This window comes from Myotis myotis, unplaced genomic scaffold, assembly GCF_014108235.1.
Source record: "Myotis myotis isolate mMyoMyo1 unplaced genomic scaffold, mMyoMyo1.p scaffold_m19_p_9, whole genome shotgun sequence".
Lineage (NCBI taxonomy): Eukaryota > Metazoa > Chordata > Mammalia > Chiroptera > Vespertilionidae > Myotis > Myotis myotis.
The window spans coordinates 31,879,362-31,895,788 of record NW_023416401.1 but is presented as its reverse complement, the minus strand read 5'-3'; the positions used below and the strand labels follow the sequence as shown (position 1 = coordinate 31,895,788).

Genomic DNA, 16,427 nt, shown 5'->3' with positions numbered 1-16,427 from the left:
CTTGGCTTAGCTAGGAGTGAACGTTCCATGAGCACTCAGTAGGGGCACGAGGAGCTTCTTCAACCCTCCTCAGTACACAGGGTTGGGACTCAGAGAGTCCATGCCAGAGCCAGCTGACAAGGAATCCAATGTTCTGAGCTGCCCTCCCAGCAACCCAGGTGCTCACCCTGCTCAGGAATGCACACCTGTGTGCTGGGGGTGTTGAATCAGTTCTCTCGGCTGACCATTCTTCTCAGCACAATGATCTCTTCTCCCATATTCACATCCCCGCACATAGCTTTTTTTTCTTTATTGATTAAGATATTACATATGTGTACTTATCCCCTCATTGGCCCCCCAACCCCCCACTCATGCCCTCACCCCCCTGGTGTCTGTGTCCATTGGTTAGGCTTATATGCATGCATACAAGTCCTTTGGTTGATCTCTCCCCCTTACCCCCACCCTCCCCTACTTTCCCTCTGAGGTTTGACAGAGTCTGATCGATGCTCTTCTGTCTCTGAATCTGTTTTTGTTCATCAGTTTATGTTGTTCATTATATTCCATATATGAGTGAGATTATATGATATTTATCTTTCTCTGACTGGCTTATTTCGCTTAGCATAATGCTCTCCAGTTCCATCCAGGCTGTTGCAAATGGTAAGAATTCCTTCTTTTTTACCACAGCGTAGTATTCCATTGTGTAGATGTACCACAGTTTTTTAATCCACTCATCTGCTGGTGGGAACGCAGATTGGTGCAGCCACTGTGGAAAACAGTATGGAATTTCCTCAAAAAACTAGAAATGGAACTCCCATTTGACCCAGTGATCCCACTTCTAGGAATATATCCCAAGAAACTAGAAACACCAATCAGAAAGGATATCTGTACCCCTATGTTCATAGCAGCACAATTTACCATAGCTAACATTTGGAAACGCACATAGCTTTTTATTCCCAGTTTCTTTTCCCTCATTCAGTCCCTGAGATGCCCTCTCCAAGGAGGTCCACCAGTGTCTGCCTTTTGAACTTCCGGGAAGACTGCGGCTGTTACAGGTAGGTGGGGTATCCAGAGCATGGCCACTGTCCTCAAATATCCCTTAAGCCAAAAGCTCCCTAGTGCTGGAATGGACTCTGACCCGGGTGGCAAAATCAGGCAGCCCCTAGAGGGCAGCAGCGCAAACAGCCTGAGTAACAAGAGCCTGTCTTTCCCCAAAGAGAAAATTCAAGAGATCCCAAGGATGCAAAACCAACTCACCTCCCCGCCTAGATTTGTAGCTGAAGCTTGCAGTGACAGGAATCCATTCTGGTTTGAGTGGGTAGACGGGGCGACCAGTCAGCACTTCACAGGGGACAGGGGCAGCAGCTGTAGTGGCCGTTTTCAGGGTCCAGTGTCAATGGTATCCACAAGGCAATCTGCACTGTCTTGACCAGACCAGCTCTATGCTTTCTGTTAAAATTGTGTAAAGTTGGTCTCTGTTCCTTTACAGCCCACAACCCTAGCTCGCACAATTAGATTTCAACTAGGTGATTTCAAGACAAAGGTGAAGAGTTGCCATCAGCTCTCAGAGCTGGGTGCTCGCATGGGCTAGCACCATTAGGGACATGTCTGGTCAGTTTATTGAAAAGGCTGCTCAACTATTACCACCAAACACTCATTTGTTGGCACTCATGGTGCACCAGGCACCATGTGCAGAGCTGTGTCATCTCTTCTAACCCTCACAACAATCCTGTGAGATTCTCTATGAGATTCACACTGCTGTGGTTAGCATTTCACAAATGAGAAAACAGGGTTTTTAAAAGATTAGATAATTTGCCAAGGTTTTTGAAAGATTCAATAATTTGCCAAAGTTGCATAACTAAAGATTTGAATCCAGGCCCATCGTACCACAAAGTCCATGCTCTTACCAGCTGTAATACTCCAGCCCAAGCATTTATTACCATGCATATCAGCAACATGTTTCTGAGCCTGACTGGACCTCACAATTGGATCCAGTATGAACTAATTTTCAAATGGGGAGCAATTTTGACCTAGACATTTGGACCTCTGCTGCCAAAATGCTGGTTTGAGAAACAGCTGTCAAAACAGCCAGTGCAGATCACTGTAGATGTGGTTGTGACCTTCAGTGTAACTGAAAAAGAAAAAGAAAAAAAAAGCCTAAAAAGCCATTATTGACTCCATACCCGTAAGTAATAGAAGAGAAACCTGTTTTTCACCATTCAGCGGTCCTGGGAGCCCTTGAGCACACTGCCTCGGAGGCCAAATACCCCAGCAATGAATAAGGTAGCCTAGTGGTCTTATCTTACCCAACAGTCACCAGGAGACACTATCTGAATTTTTCCTAAGCCTCTGATCAGCTGCCATCCTGTCTTGTCCCAGCTAGTCCTAACCACATTGGTGCTACATAATCAAGCATCTCTTCTGTCATCTGTCTTGAGGCTGGGCGTAGCCATCACTAGGCGTTGGGACAATAGAAAATCAGTGCTCTGAATGCTCATTGAATGCAGACACAAGCCCCAGTCACACCTCCCTGTGCGCTGGTTTCCAGCAGATGGTTTAGTTTAGTTTTACAAAGCCATGTTGTCTAATCTAGTGACACCATCTACACTGCATGCACTTCTTAAAAGGAGTTGGTTCTGGACTATATGGTTTTAATATTTTCTCTCTTTGCATGAATGCTAGTGTTAAAATGCTCAAAGGAGGTTGTGAACTGGCTGACAATATTAACTTTGTCTTGTTTTTCTAGTTTGTTCATATTACCATGTGTATTCTGTGAATATATGTAGCAGGCAACACACACACACACACACACACCTTGATTGGTTAGCAGTTGCCTGAATATGGCTTCACTGCATAGTATGATACAATGTCAATTAATACTACTATTATTTTTCTTTGTGTGTGTAATTGACTGGTTTTTAGGCATTTTGTATATTTTATAGACTGTAAGTAAAAAGCAAATGAGTTAAAGCTGAACTCTTCCATTCTCCTTTGTAACAATTTCTGCCTCCACTTGAGATTAAATTAACTTAATAAATTGAAGATGCACATCTTCATATTACTAGAGGTTGTTCTACTTTGAATGAAGAAAATAAACAAAGGGGATATTTTAAACAAACAGGAAAGCCCACCTCTCAGGAGGACTAGAAGGAACTCTGCATTTCCTCTCTGGAAGAGCCACAGACTTACTGCAGTCAGGCGAATGATTCTAGTTTTACTGTTTGTTTTCTATCTTTTCATTTCTATTTATTTTAACTTGAAAGGGTTTTGTATCCAAGAGGAGTAAAAATTGTGAAAAATTACTTTGGAACTCTGGCTAAGAAAATATTTCTACTTTCACCTGCAATAACAAACCTCTTTCCACAGTAAGAGAAGCAATCGGAAGGCATCTGAAGGGCTCTGTCCAGTTGGTTTACTTAAGCCAGGTACACTAATTCTCGTGATGAGCTATAAATAAGTTTGTTATAGCTGACATCTACATACCAAAGTCCTGGATGTGAAAATAGATGTATCTTTTCCTAAGATAACACTGATATATCAGAGTAATTTTCTTGGGTCTTGGTTCAGCCATACCCTAGCCTCAGGCCACCATCACCTCGTTCTGGATCTTTGACCCATCTGGAGCTCTGTCTAGAGCCTGCAAAGTCCATCATGACCTAAAGTGCTACTTCCAGATGCCTACAGCATTTTCCCATCTCATAAAGTATTCTTGGCCAACACGAAGGGCTGGCAGAATATTCAATTATAGGATTGTGGTCGGCAGTTAGACAGACATGAACAGAGCAAGGACATTGGGCCAAGTACAGAAGGTCACCAGGGAAGAAAGTCCTGGTTGCTTAGCAAAGGACAATTGTAAGGTGGAACCTTGTCCCCAGGGTGACCTTTCCTCCCCTAGCATATCTCTGGTCATTCAATTTGGACCCCCTGACCTTTCCTCCCTAGAGATAACATCTGGGCCTCCGTTGTATTTCAACTCCAAGACCAGAAAAGCAGCAAAACTAGACAAGCAGCACCATGCCAGGGCTGACCTCAGGACCAGCTGCATTTAATAATGAGCCCCTGCCCTGGCAGTGACCAATCAATTAGTAGAGACCCCCAACCCTGGAAGGACACACCTGGAAAGCTGATGAATATTCTGCTGAAATCTTCCCCTGGGACCTCCCCTAAAATCTCACCTTTAAAACCCTTAGTACAGAGGACCCAGTGTGCTCTCCCTCCTGGGAGCACACCCCTGCCTTTCCCTTCCCTCTCCCCCTCCCCCAGTCGCCAGACAGGTCATCTTTACCTTCCTTACTTCTAATTACCAAAGGCCCTTCCTTTACCTCTATAACTTGTTTCCTATGACCATTTCTTCTACAAATTACTCTTCCAGCTCTGTGATTTTCCAAATAAATATTCTCTTACAGTTTGAGTCTTGGCTCTGAATTCTTTTCTAGCTAGACTCAGTATGGAGGTTGCTGAATCCAGGTCAGTCTGACTCCACTGGTCTAACACCTGGTGCTGTTCTCCCTGCCCCCAACAGGATCCTGGTCTAGCTCTTGAAATGTATCGACATCCCATCAGTGAGGCCACTGGCCAGTAGAGAACAGGGACCAGGAATCTTGAATCTCCAACTTGCCAATGATAGAGAAATCACCACCAGAAAATGGAAGATAGAGTTATCAGGGCAAAGCATGGAATGAAAGTATATAGAACTTTTGATTACTGACCTAAATGTCATCTTCTCCCAAGTAAAACCTTATAGAATATATTAAGACTGAATAAGTGAGAGAAAAGGAGAGAGGAGAGAAGAAGTAGAGGAAGAAGGGGAGGGAGAAGAAAAGGGAAAGGGAGAGGGAAGGAGAGAAAGAGGGAGAGGGAGATGAGGAGAGAAGAAAAGAACAAAATATGAGAAGTAAACAATCTTATCTAAATAAATATGTATGATGATTATCTTTAGCCAAGTCCCACTCTTTCTCTTTGCTTTCACACGAGAAAGGGAAGGGTTTTGTAACCTGATTAATGTTTCAGATAATATAGATCCTGAATTTATATTACATAGGAGGAAAACAGAACAGAACTAGATAATAGTAACAAGTTAGAACAAAACCAAAAGGCAGCACTCCAGTGGCATTACCAAATCCTCCACCACCAGCTAAAAATAATAAATAAAACAATCAGAGCCATAATGTAAATGGAAGAGAAATCTGTCTTCCCTGAGTTCAAAATAAACACAGCAAAGCCAAGTCTCCTTCACTCCCTCACTCATACCCCACTGGGGAGTGAACAGCCTCTACAAGCACAGAGGCTCAAGGCAATGCAAGCCTTAGCAAAGGTGAGATGCCCTGGGGTTGGGTGGTTATTCCAGATGGTACCTTTGTATCAGTGCTGCCCTCTCCTTCCAGATGATCCCTGAAATTCCACCTTTCCAGTTTCATTGTAGCTCAGGGTTTCTTCTACAGTTTAAAAGCTAACACTTTGGACTTAGTGATTGTTTATATTTTAGCATGAATGAATTGATGAGATTAATTCTTGTTTTGTTAAAGAAGAAGGGCAGAGTACATTAGGGCACTCTGCTATCTATGGGCAAAGGAAGGAAGCCCCATCAGATGAGTACTGGGCGTGGCAGAGTGGAGCATGGCACAGGGCTGCCCCAGGGAAGAGATGGGAAATGCATCTTTTTGAAAGTCTCTCCTCTAGTCCTAATGCTCTTCTGTGCTTTTCTTGGGAAAATAGTGGTACACTTATGTAGACAGTGTCTGAACCACAGTTGATGCTAAATAAATGCTTATTGAATGAATAAATGACTTAAAGTAGACACTAACCTACACTAACCAGCTCTCCCTTAACCTCTTGCTTTGGTTTCAAGCAATAGTCATAATTGGAGACCCATAACGTGGGAGAACATGAGAGATAATACAAGCTACAGCCCAGAGGGCCTAACCCTCCAGTTTCAGGTGCCTTAACATCCACAAGGCTACTGAGGACAAGCACTGTGCTGAGTGATTTACAAAATCCACATCCTTATTCCACCCACCAGCTTGAAGAGGTAACTATTTCACTGTCATGACCATTTCACAGATGAGAAGCCTAAGACTTGGATTGCACAAGGGCTCACAGACAGTAAGTGGGAGAGACATAATTTTAATCTGGTTCTGACAGAACCAAAGGCCTGCCCTGCTAACCACAGGGCTACACTGCCTCTATTGTTGTTGCAGAAGTGAAAATATGCTACCTGTGTATTATTATTATTATTATGCTTCCTTCGACTATTATCACAATTTGGAAAGGTCCTAGACATAATTTTGTAGATCCTCATGGGAAATTATTGGAAACCAATGATTTTCAAATCAGGAGTATATTTGCCAGCAGTAATTTCCACACACATTTGAATATACTTGTATCTGCAGGTTTTAATTTTCAAAAATATTCTCAAAGCTACATATATTCTCAAAGGTGCATATGTACTGGTATGTGTGTATGGTGCACATGGGTATTGCTGTATGCATGTGAAAGAGGGAGGCAAGAACAGAGAGAGCAAACGTTGTGCCTTTGGGGACTGTGCGTGTCTCATCTTTGACATCACCTTCTTTACAATGAACTCTCACAGGCACTTAGAGAATCATGGGGCACTGCGATGAGCTGATGGACAATGTGCGTGGATGTTATCCTGGTTGACCTTCGGCTCCTCTCTGTCCTGACCTACAGGAGCCACCTGTTGCTCAGGACCACCTCTCCCATGTCCACCTGCCCTGCAGACAGGCACACATTTGCTCCATCTCCCAGGGAAGCGGACATGCCTCTTCAAATGCTGCTTGTCCTCCAAGGCCCAGCTCTATGCCAAGTTGAGTCAAGTACAGCGTGGTAGTTAGGAACCCAGGATCTAGAATCAGAAACCTGAATACAAATCTTGGTTCAGCCTCTTTTTAGCCTTGAAACTTTGGGCAATTAGCACCTATAGTAATGAATTTCTCTGTGGGTAAGATGGGGATGATAATGGCTCATCACTCATCAGTTATTAGAATTGGATGTTAATTCCGGGGCAGCCAGAGTTCAGCATCCAGAGGAATGTGAAGGATAAGGGACAAATAGGGTTGCCACACCTTAACCTGACACATATTTAAATCTCACTTCCACTCCTCTCTTCCAGGGACACTGGGAAACACAATATTTTAGCAGGTCAAATTCCCACCCCAAATAAAAGGATGCTGATACTAAATCAAAAGGCTAGATAGGTATTAGGTAGACTCCCAGCCACTGTCACCTTGGGTCATATGTTTTTCATATCACATATACCCTAGCCATGTATATCCTTGATTCTACATTTAAGGAGGCTGAATAAAATGTCATTCTCTCAAAAGTAACATCCTTTAAAGAACACATTTCTTAAGATCAGAAGTTATGCCTTCGATGGCTTTGGAACACTACATAGCAGAATGCTGGGAAATGAAGATGGTTTTAGAATTGCTAGTGGCTGCATTCTCTCCACCCAGCAAAGCCAAGTCCAAATAAAAATTTCTCTGCTGCTCCTTTGGGGCAAGACTTAGAGTAGGGATGGGACTAAGGAAGCCCTAATCTCACAAATGGGGAAACTGAGACCATAAAACCCCCTATCTATCTCCTCACTGTCTCCCAGCTTTCCCTGTGCTCTCACGTCACCCCATCTTAGGTTATCAACTGAATGTGTTTAGAAGTTATGATTCTCAACACACTCCTCACACTGGCTGTGAGCTCCCAGGAACAGGGATTTGATTTCACCCACATTTTTATTTCCAGCATCTAGCCAGATGCCTAGAACATAGTATCCACTCTTTCAATCAGTCAGCAAACATTTATTTAATGCATGATTGTGCAATGCCCAGTCCTGAATGCTGGCTTGAGGCCCTGCCTTCCTATACTCATCCAATCATGTGGACAGCCTTCTTTATTCAACAAATATCTATTGAGAAGCAAGTCTCATTTCTCCTCTTACACGCCCCTCATGTCCTAGTTTAGGTATCACTTCCTCCTGGAAGCCTTCCTGGATCTCAAGCCACACATGCCTTCATTTCTCCATGGCAGCCATATTCGTTGAATAAAGAAGGAAGGTTTTAAATATTTTTCTTTCTTTGCTGTTTGGCTCTCACTTTATGTCGGCTTAATTCTCAGATTGCTCTGTCATGTGATTTTTCCTTATTCTTTTTTGTTCCTGTTCAAATTGCTTTGCTACCATCTAATTTTAGTGATTGTTCCTGCAGAAGTCTTTGGTCATAGACATGTTCTATCACCAACTTACTCTTTGAGTTAACCTGGCCAGCAAGGGAGCACCTACATCAGCATCACTTATCATCCAAGGTGAAGATTTAAAAAGTGATGGAGCTGGACAAATGACCCTGGCGGTCATTGTAATAATACTTCCATCTGCACGGTGCGTTAGGGCTCTTAAGCTCCAGCACCCACCTTCCACACCAGGCTCAGCCTTGCACAAACAATTGGGCTCCATGGCAAGGACATTTCTCTATAACAGGGCAGCGGATGACTGTATGGGAGGGGAGGGGAGAGGAGAGGGTTGACCGTGCAAAGTTTTGTGCAAGGTCTATTTTAATCCTGTTACTGAAATCAATACAATGTGTGGTGTTAGCCATCTTCAAATGGCCTTCTTCTAGCAAGTAGTCCCTCCTCTAAAAGTGCCATGTCTCATGAGGTCTGTCTGGGGCAGTAGCTTCTATGGAATTCATGACAAGGTAGCACCATGTTAACCTCAGCAGGGCTGGCAATGCCTTAGTCTCACTTCCGTGAGGCACAGAACCGACCACTGCCCTCTCCATATAGGCCATGTCCTTAGAGCTGCTAAGCCTTGCATCCTCAGCATTGCCAGCTGTGCAGCGGCAGGTAAAATGTCTCCCAGGCTTCATTCTACACTCACCTACGGAAAAGATGGATCCGATTTTCTGAGAAGTATGGCAGAATGTGTACCAGAATGTAGCCTCTAATTTCTGTCCTTTGTCCATCTCTGCAACAAGAATGAACATTTCAGGAGTCTTCTCCCCACGGCTCACCCTCACAAAGTCACAGTGGCTATGCTGTAAGGAGGGGCACAGGGAAACAGGTACTGGGACAGGGGCCAAAAAAAAAAAAAATCATGAGTACTACAAATAGGGTTCAATCAACGAGTTTCACAATGTTAGAAACTCACATCATGATTATAAGCAAGAGTGTGCTGTGAAGCAGAAAACACTTGGGTAGTAGGACAGAAGAACCTAGCAGATCTCTGGAAGCAGCAAAGCCAGAATTGACGCAATAAAGGAAAGAATCAGTGAAGCAGATAGACATTTAAGAGGAAATTTGAAGTACAATTAATTGAACAAACATAATGCCTCATGTGGTTCTGCCTTCCAAGTTTTTAATCATTACAGAAGAGAAAACATAGATCTGTGAAAGTGGAAGGTGCTCTAAAATGAGATGGGGAACCTGGTGTCTGGCCCCAGCTCCAGACTCAACCTGCAGTTTGTGTGGTCGAACGACTCTTTCAGAGGGGTCGCCTAAGATCATCCTGCATATCAGATATTTACATTACGATTCATAACAGTAGCAACATTACAGTTATGAAGTAGCAACGAAAATAATTTTATGGTTGGGCCACAACATGAGGAACTGTATTTAAAGGGCCAGAAGGTTGAGAACCACTGCTTTAAGGGGCTTCAGTCTCCTCATAGCTCTGAGCCCTCTGGCTGTGACCCAAGATCTTCGACACCCATCACAGATAGTCTCCACCTCCCCGAGTTTAAGAGTATCTGCTTGGCATTTCTCCCATCTACTTTATGGTCAACTGTTTCACTTCCGACTGTTCTGGAGTTGCTCAACCCTTCTCAAATTCCAAGATGAAAGAAGCGAGGTCTGGCGTAAATGCCGACAGCCTGACAGTACAGCTTGACCACCTGCTCCATCTCTGGAGCATCTGCAGACACCATGTGTGATGGTGACTGTGAGCCAGCCTCGCTCGCAGTCATGCCATTTTGCTCACAGCTGTATGGCCATCGCCACTGACATGGGGTCAGTCAGCTAGGCAGCGTTAGGCTCTGACACGGAGAATCCTTCCTAAACAAGCTGGCTCTCTTGTTCGGGATGAGTTTACCATCTTGTTGACCCTTGCTTCATGAGCTTGGTTGGTGTATTTGATCCAGTTTCTTACCTCCTTGTTTATTTTCCAGTATAATTTTGCCAGCATCTTTGTTGCTTTTCATTTGACTCAGTGGGTCCATTGCAGGAAACTTTTCTAATTGTTTGAGAGTTTAGGAATAGCAACTAATTTTGGTACTAGGCTATAGCATACAAAAAGTTCCAGAGACAAAATGTGAAAAACCAGTCTTTATATGCATGTAATGTTTTCCTAGATGGATATGTTTAATTTATTTTCAGTTGAACTCTGGCTCTTTGAGTGCCTGTGTCTATTTATAAAAGTTTCCCCCCTGCTGTCTGCCTAAGGTTAGAGGCAGCAAAAACACAAAGTTTCTGTATAAGAAAAAAAAACACACACACCAAACAGATTCTAAGTGAGGGTCTGATATGTTCCCACACACCTGAAGTATTACCAGTGTCTAGAAATTCAGATTGTGTAGTGTTGTCTGTCTTGAGGAGATCTGTGGAGACATTGCAAACCTCTCCCAACTTCAAGTTTGCATCTCTAAACTGGCTGTCATCTGGTCTTCACAAAATTGCATGAAGATCAAAAGAGACCAAGTACTTGGAAGTCCTTTGAGAATCACAAAGTTAAAAATATGGAGATGAAGCATTGCTATGCAGTTTGTGAGCTCGAATTTGGTGGCTTAGAACAGCGGTCACCAACCGGTGGTCCGTGAGGTCCGAAAGGTTGGCGACCGCTGGCCTAGAAGATTGTTTTGTTTCCTCTCAGCTCTGAGTTAGAGCCTAGCACTCAGGTAGATGGAATGTGTTTGCAATGGCCATATCACACAGCTTATAAGCTACGGCTCTGAATATGCACAACCCAAAACTCAGTAACACAGACATGGACATTAGGAAAGGACTGGTCAAGTCCTACACTGAAAAATCCAGAGGCTCACAACAGCCAGTAGGATGCATTTTAGTAGCTATCTGGTCTACCCACACATTTTATGGATTTGTAATATCTGTTCTAAAAACCAAACTGTTTGAATATTTTACACATAAGACAGTGAAATGCCACACCAAGCATTCAGAATCTAACTACAATAAATGTGCAAATAGCCTATACAGCATTTTCCTTTTAGCTTGAATGTCTGAAAACACATCAAAATCAATTTTCTACTCCTGAGAGGTAAAAAGCATTTTTTAAATACAACCTTAAAGCTGAAAATAGCACTTTACTGGGATTTATAAAACCTATTGATTTTACCTTGTAAGTTGTATGATTTTCAGACAAATCACTCAATCTCTTTGTCCTTAGTTTTTTTCCCATTTGTAAAGAGAGGCTAATAATAGTCAAAGCATCTACATCAAAGATAAACAATATTGAATGTGATGTTATGTTAGATGCTGTTCCAGGTGGTCAGTTGAATTAAAACATATTTTGTTTTGTGTAATGAAAACATATCCAGTGAATTAAAGAAATAGTTATCATAAATGTTAATAATAAATGTTAATTATAATTATTTTTAATAGGACTAATCTTATAGTGTAGTGTTTCTCAAACTCTTTTTCCTTGCGCCCCAAGGAGCCTTTTGCCTCCCCTTAAATTGAAGGTAATGTAGATATACATTACACCTGTTTAAGCCCTGTGTTCCTTTGGAGGGCCACAAACCATTGTAATAGCTTTTTTTTTTTTTTCACGTGCCACCCCTTCCCCCTGAAATCAATTTTTGCCCCCTTGGATGAACTTTTACCATTGTTGAGAATGTATGGCCTAGACTGAAGCAATTACTATTGGTGAATTATTTTTAGGGTACGCTTACATAGTGCTTGACTACATGCAGGCATACCCCCCCCCCCCATTTTATAGGCATGTTAGGTAACTTAACTACGGTCCTCCAGTTGAGAGATTGAGCCTGGTGCCTCTAGCTCCTTAACAAATGTGGCGTGCTGCCCCTCACTTGCCAGCATGTTTGAGGGTTGCTGCGTGTGCCGTAAGAAGCCAGGGCGTGCTCAGATTGAATACCAGTGTTTTTGTGTCTTCCTGTGCCTATAGTTGTGTGCCGCAGTGGCTTCAGGTGGTGCTGGCCTCATAAAGACTCTTTCTTGATGGTCTGATCTTATCCGGCCTCAGCTACTAGCCCAACAAATGCCCTTTATGGAAGGATTTGTAAAGGGGCTAGGAAGAAAATGCAAAACATAATACCCGATTTTCTTCCTGCCTTCAAAAAGCCAAATAATCTAGTTAAGCAGAGAAAGCAGTTAGATATCCAAGGCAACTAGCACTACGAGAAAGAATAGGATGAGAGTCACATGAAAGTACAGACAAAAATGTTACTGAGGTCCTTTATGGCCTCTTGCTATTATTTCCCTCCAGTGGTACGGGTCCTCGGTCTTCTCATCAGCCCCCCAAACAAACTTGAGACAGAGGGTGAACAGATGGCTAATCTAAATCACTCTCATCCACATCTAGCCTTACTTTTGGATGGTTGAATATATCTGATATTCAGTACACGTTGCATGGATGAATGAATGAATGAACTAACAAATGAGTACTAAGCTCACAAACATTTTACTTATTTTCTGTAACTGCCACAAGTGCAATGTAATCCTTAAGTTCATAAATTCAGAAGACTATGCCACTCAAAGGTATTTAGAACCATCTCTATTTTGAAAATAAAATGTACTTTAGATGTACCTTTGAGTGGCATAGTCTTCTGAATTTATGAACTTAAGGATTACATTGCACTTGTGGCATTTATAGAAAATAAGTAAAATGTTTGTGAGCTTAGCATTCATTTGTTCCTTCCTTCCTTCCTTCCTTCCTTCCTTCCTTCCTTCCTTCCTTCCTTCCTTCCTTCCTTCCTTCCTTCCTCCATGCAACGTGTACCGAATATAACTCAGAAGTATGCCCCTTCCTAAGCACTCCCAGGATAATTTTATTAGCTCTGCCTCTGAGGAAGTGCTGTAAGATTTTTTTCAATGTAAAGTCTTTACCATTTATAAAATCCTGCTGTAGACAAAATGCTGAACACGCTGGCTTAGGTGTTTTCAGTATTTTGAAAACAGGTGCTGAAAGAAGCATAGAAAAGACTAAGCACCCTTCCTGTCCTCCAGATGTTTATAGTCCAGAGGAATTACCCCGGTCACAAGCTTAGCACTGACATCTAGCAGCTTTCAAGAAAAGTCTGTTTATTCCTGCTGACACTCCCCAACCTCTGTGGATGCAGAGGTGGTGAAGGCTTTCAAACATACACATAGTTGAGCAAGATTTGAAATTAATGTCTTAATTCCTCTGACCCTTCTTAAAGCTATCATTTCTTCAAGACCTGGAAGGCCTGGACTCTGAAATTCCAAATCACCTGCATGATAGCACACATTCCGTTCAGTTTTCACAAGGACTGCATCAGGAGACCCAACTGTAGCATAGATTTCAAAGGGCATTTGCCCTTGCAACGCCCAGGGAAACAATGCGTTTGTGCTCTCCACTACTCTGTGTTCACTAAAAATCGAGACACCCTCCTAAGAAAATCAAGCCGAGGTCATCACTCAAGCTCTGTGCCCAGCGCAGATATCCCAGGAAAATGTACCCGTGATTCAGAATGACTGTGGAAGAGCAAAGAGCCGGTTCGGACTCAAAGACTGAGCCCATTATAGAGGCTCTTAGTTTAGGATCAGCAGTGCTTATGGGAAAAGACCACTGGGTGAACATGTGAGAGGCCTTGTGAGCTGGTCACTGAACAATCGTGGGAGCTCCAAGTGAGCCTGTGGTGTGCTGCGTGGCTGAGAACTCAGCCCGAGTTTTTTCTTTCCCATCCACGCGACAGAAGTTATTTATGAGCAGTGCCCAATATTCGTACTTATTGATGCTGCTCGGGAATTCTGTCCAGCTGCCCTGGCCGGGGACTCTCATGCTATAATCAGGGCCTGGCTACACAAACTCCTGCTTCAAGGCTTGGCCCTTACACGGGGCTGGGAAAATTCTCTGTGTTGGTTTCAGGTGGACGGATTCCGAGTTGGAGCTCATAATACCTTCCTGGAAATGTGTTCCTCCCAATTCTATTACTCTAAGCATATAGCCACATATATTCACTCTAAGACAAATGTAGACTGTATTTTTTCCATTATTCTCCTCCAGAAGTGAGTATACTAACAGTGAAAGTGAAAATAATGTAGAAAGGGAACCCTAGAGCTATAGTCTGCTCCTTGTAGACAAGCAGAAGGCGATGAGGGCATATCTGGGAGCAGCAACTCCGGCAAGATGCTATGTTGAAGGTCGAGAACTTAAATCTGTGACGCCACTACATGTGGAAAATAAACTGGCAAAACAAATTGCAAACTGGTGATTTCAGCCTGGCTTGTTTATATCACACCAATGAAACCAGTTGGAAAAACAAAAATTGAATCATCTTGACTGTCAAGATGATACAAATTATGGCTGGCCTGCTGGTTTCCCTCTTCTTCTTTTTTAAGTAACAGAATCAAATAATTATTTAAGTAAATGTATTATCTAATTGTTGCTAACACGTGATAAACAACCTTAACATTTTTAATCACTTTCAACCCCGTTGCTTATACATAAACACAGCATCCCTAACACTCTCTTCTGTTGTTTGCTTCTTTCAAATATTCCTTGATAGACTAAAAGGCATCAAGTGACTAAAAGACCTAGAAAAGTCAGACACTGCCTAGCTGTGTGCTTGGTGACAAGGCTCATGTTCTGCTTAAGCCGCCGAAGATGCTGTTTACATCATTTTCAATTGCCCAACACTCTTGAGGAAATCAAGTTCCTGCTTTAAACTTGACTGACCCTTGGGCAACATTCAAACCCACAAGTCATCACCTGCTACCCAAACCCAGTAACAGATACAAGCAAGAGAGACCGTGAAGCAATAAAGGACAAAGCTGACCCAGAGAGATGCCTGCAGACCAAGGCCAACTCAAAGCAGTGCTCCTGCTCACAGGCATTATGATGACAATCTTCCCTCTATTCACAGGCAGGGAGTCTTTCACCTTCAAGATCTGCCAACACTGTGGCACTTCAATCCTCACAGCATCCTTGTGAGCTAGGCAGGTGGTATGAGTTATGATCCTTCATATTAAAGATGGAAAGGTGATAATGATGGTGGTAAAAATTAAAGCACAAACAGTATCAGCTCCATCACATCAAAAGATCCATGGCTTTCTCAGGGGAAAAAAAAAAAGAAGAAAGAAAAGAAAAGTAAAGTAAAAGTGGAAACTTTCACATCTATTTTACTAAGTTTCACACTGATGTTAAGGTCTGACTAGTTTTGAAACTCTGAAGCGTAAGGGGTTTAATTATTACATTGTTCTAAGGGGCAGGGCAGTCTCTTAGAAAGTCAGGCATTCTTTTTTAAGTGCTTTATTTATGAAAACACCAGCACAGTTGAGTCAGAAAGTATTCTCTTGGTTCCATGTGGTCCCATGGCCTCACCTAAGTGTGAGGAGGAGGTGACATTTGCCCAGGAGTAAACCTGCTCCTGGGGGTCCTAGAATGGCTGGGGACCTTCAAGGGAGAGACCTCCGGATAAATCAGAGTCCCAGACAATTCAGCCCAACAGGGGAGCCCTGTTTGCAGAAAGCAGCTTTCCTGTGCCCTGGGGAAGGAAGAGAGTGGAAGTCGTTTCTGCCTTTGGGACTTAAGAGCCAATGCAAAATTGAACACACCCTTAGACCCCACAGAACGTAAATAAAAAGCCAGAGTTGGCCCGGAAGAGAGGACTACTCACAGAAGGGGCCTGGGTGCACTTTCCGGGGGACTGACAGGGAGTCTCTCTCTGAGATTTCTCCCGTGTTTCAACAAGTCCTCTGCCTCTGGAAGGGGGAGGAAAACAGAATGGGCTCCTGCTGCCTACACCATTCCCTTCACAGGCTGGGACCTGTGACAGGGCTCCCTGCTCACCCTGAGCCCAGGCACCAACCTGTGACGGGGATTTTCAGTTAAAACAAGCGCTGCCTTACTGAGGGAGCCCGGCACTGCGGCATCCCCACCCTGAGCAACTGTCCAGGACTCAACTCTTCTCTTTAATCTCTTCTTCTTCTTCCTCCTCCTCCTCCTCCTCTTCCTTTCCTCCTCCTCTTTTCTTCTTCTTCTTCTTCTTCTTCTTCTTCTTCTTCTTCTTCTTCTTCTTCTTCTTCTTCTTCTTCTCTTCTCTCTCTCTCTCTCTCTCTCTCTCTCTCTCTCTCTCTCTCTCTCTCTCACAACTTTTCTTTGCAACCCAACTTTTCTCAGACCCCACTTGAGACTTCCAGCCCCGCCACCCCCTTTGGAGCATCTTTCACAGGTGGTGCGCCCACCCTTGTTGAGGGAACAGAAAGGGTCCCAAGCTGCCCGCAGTAGAGGCGGG

At 43.3% G+C, this 16,427-nt stretch overlaps 1 long non-coding RNA gene across 1 annotated transcript; it reads right to left on the bottom strand.

Moving 5' to 3' along the window:
- Positions 1-682: 682 nt before the first annotated feature.
- Positions 683-9,037, bottom strand: LOC118663379. Its single transcript, XR_004970026.1, has 3 exons — positions 8,861-9,037; positions 1,234-2,107; positions 683-742 (listed from the first exon to the last, which is right to left on the bottom strand). It is a non-coding gene; the product is annotated as an uncharacterized LOC118663379 (long non-coding RNA).
- Positions 9,038-16,427: the final 7,390 nt, after the last annotated feature.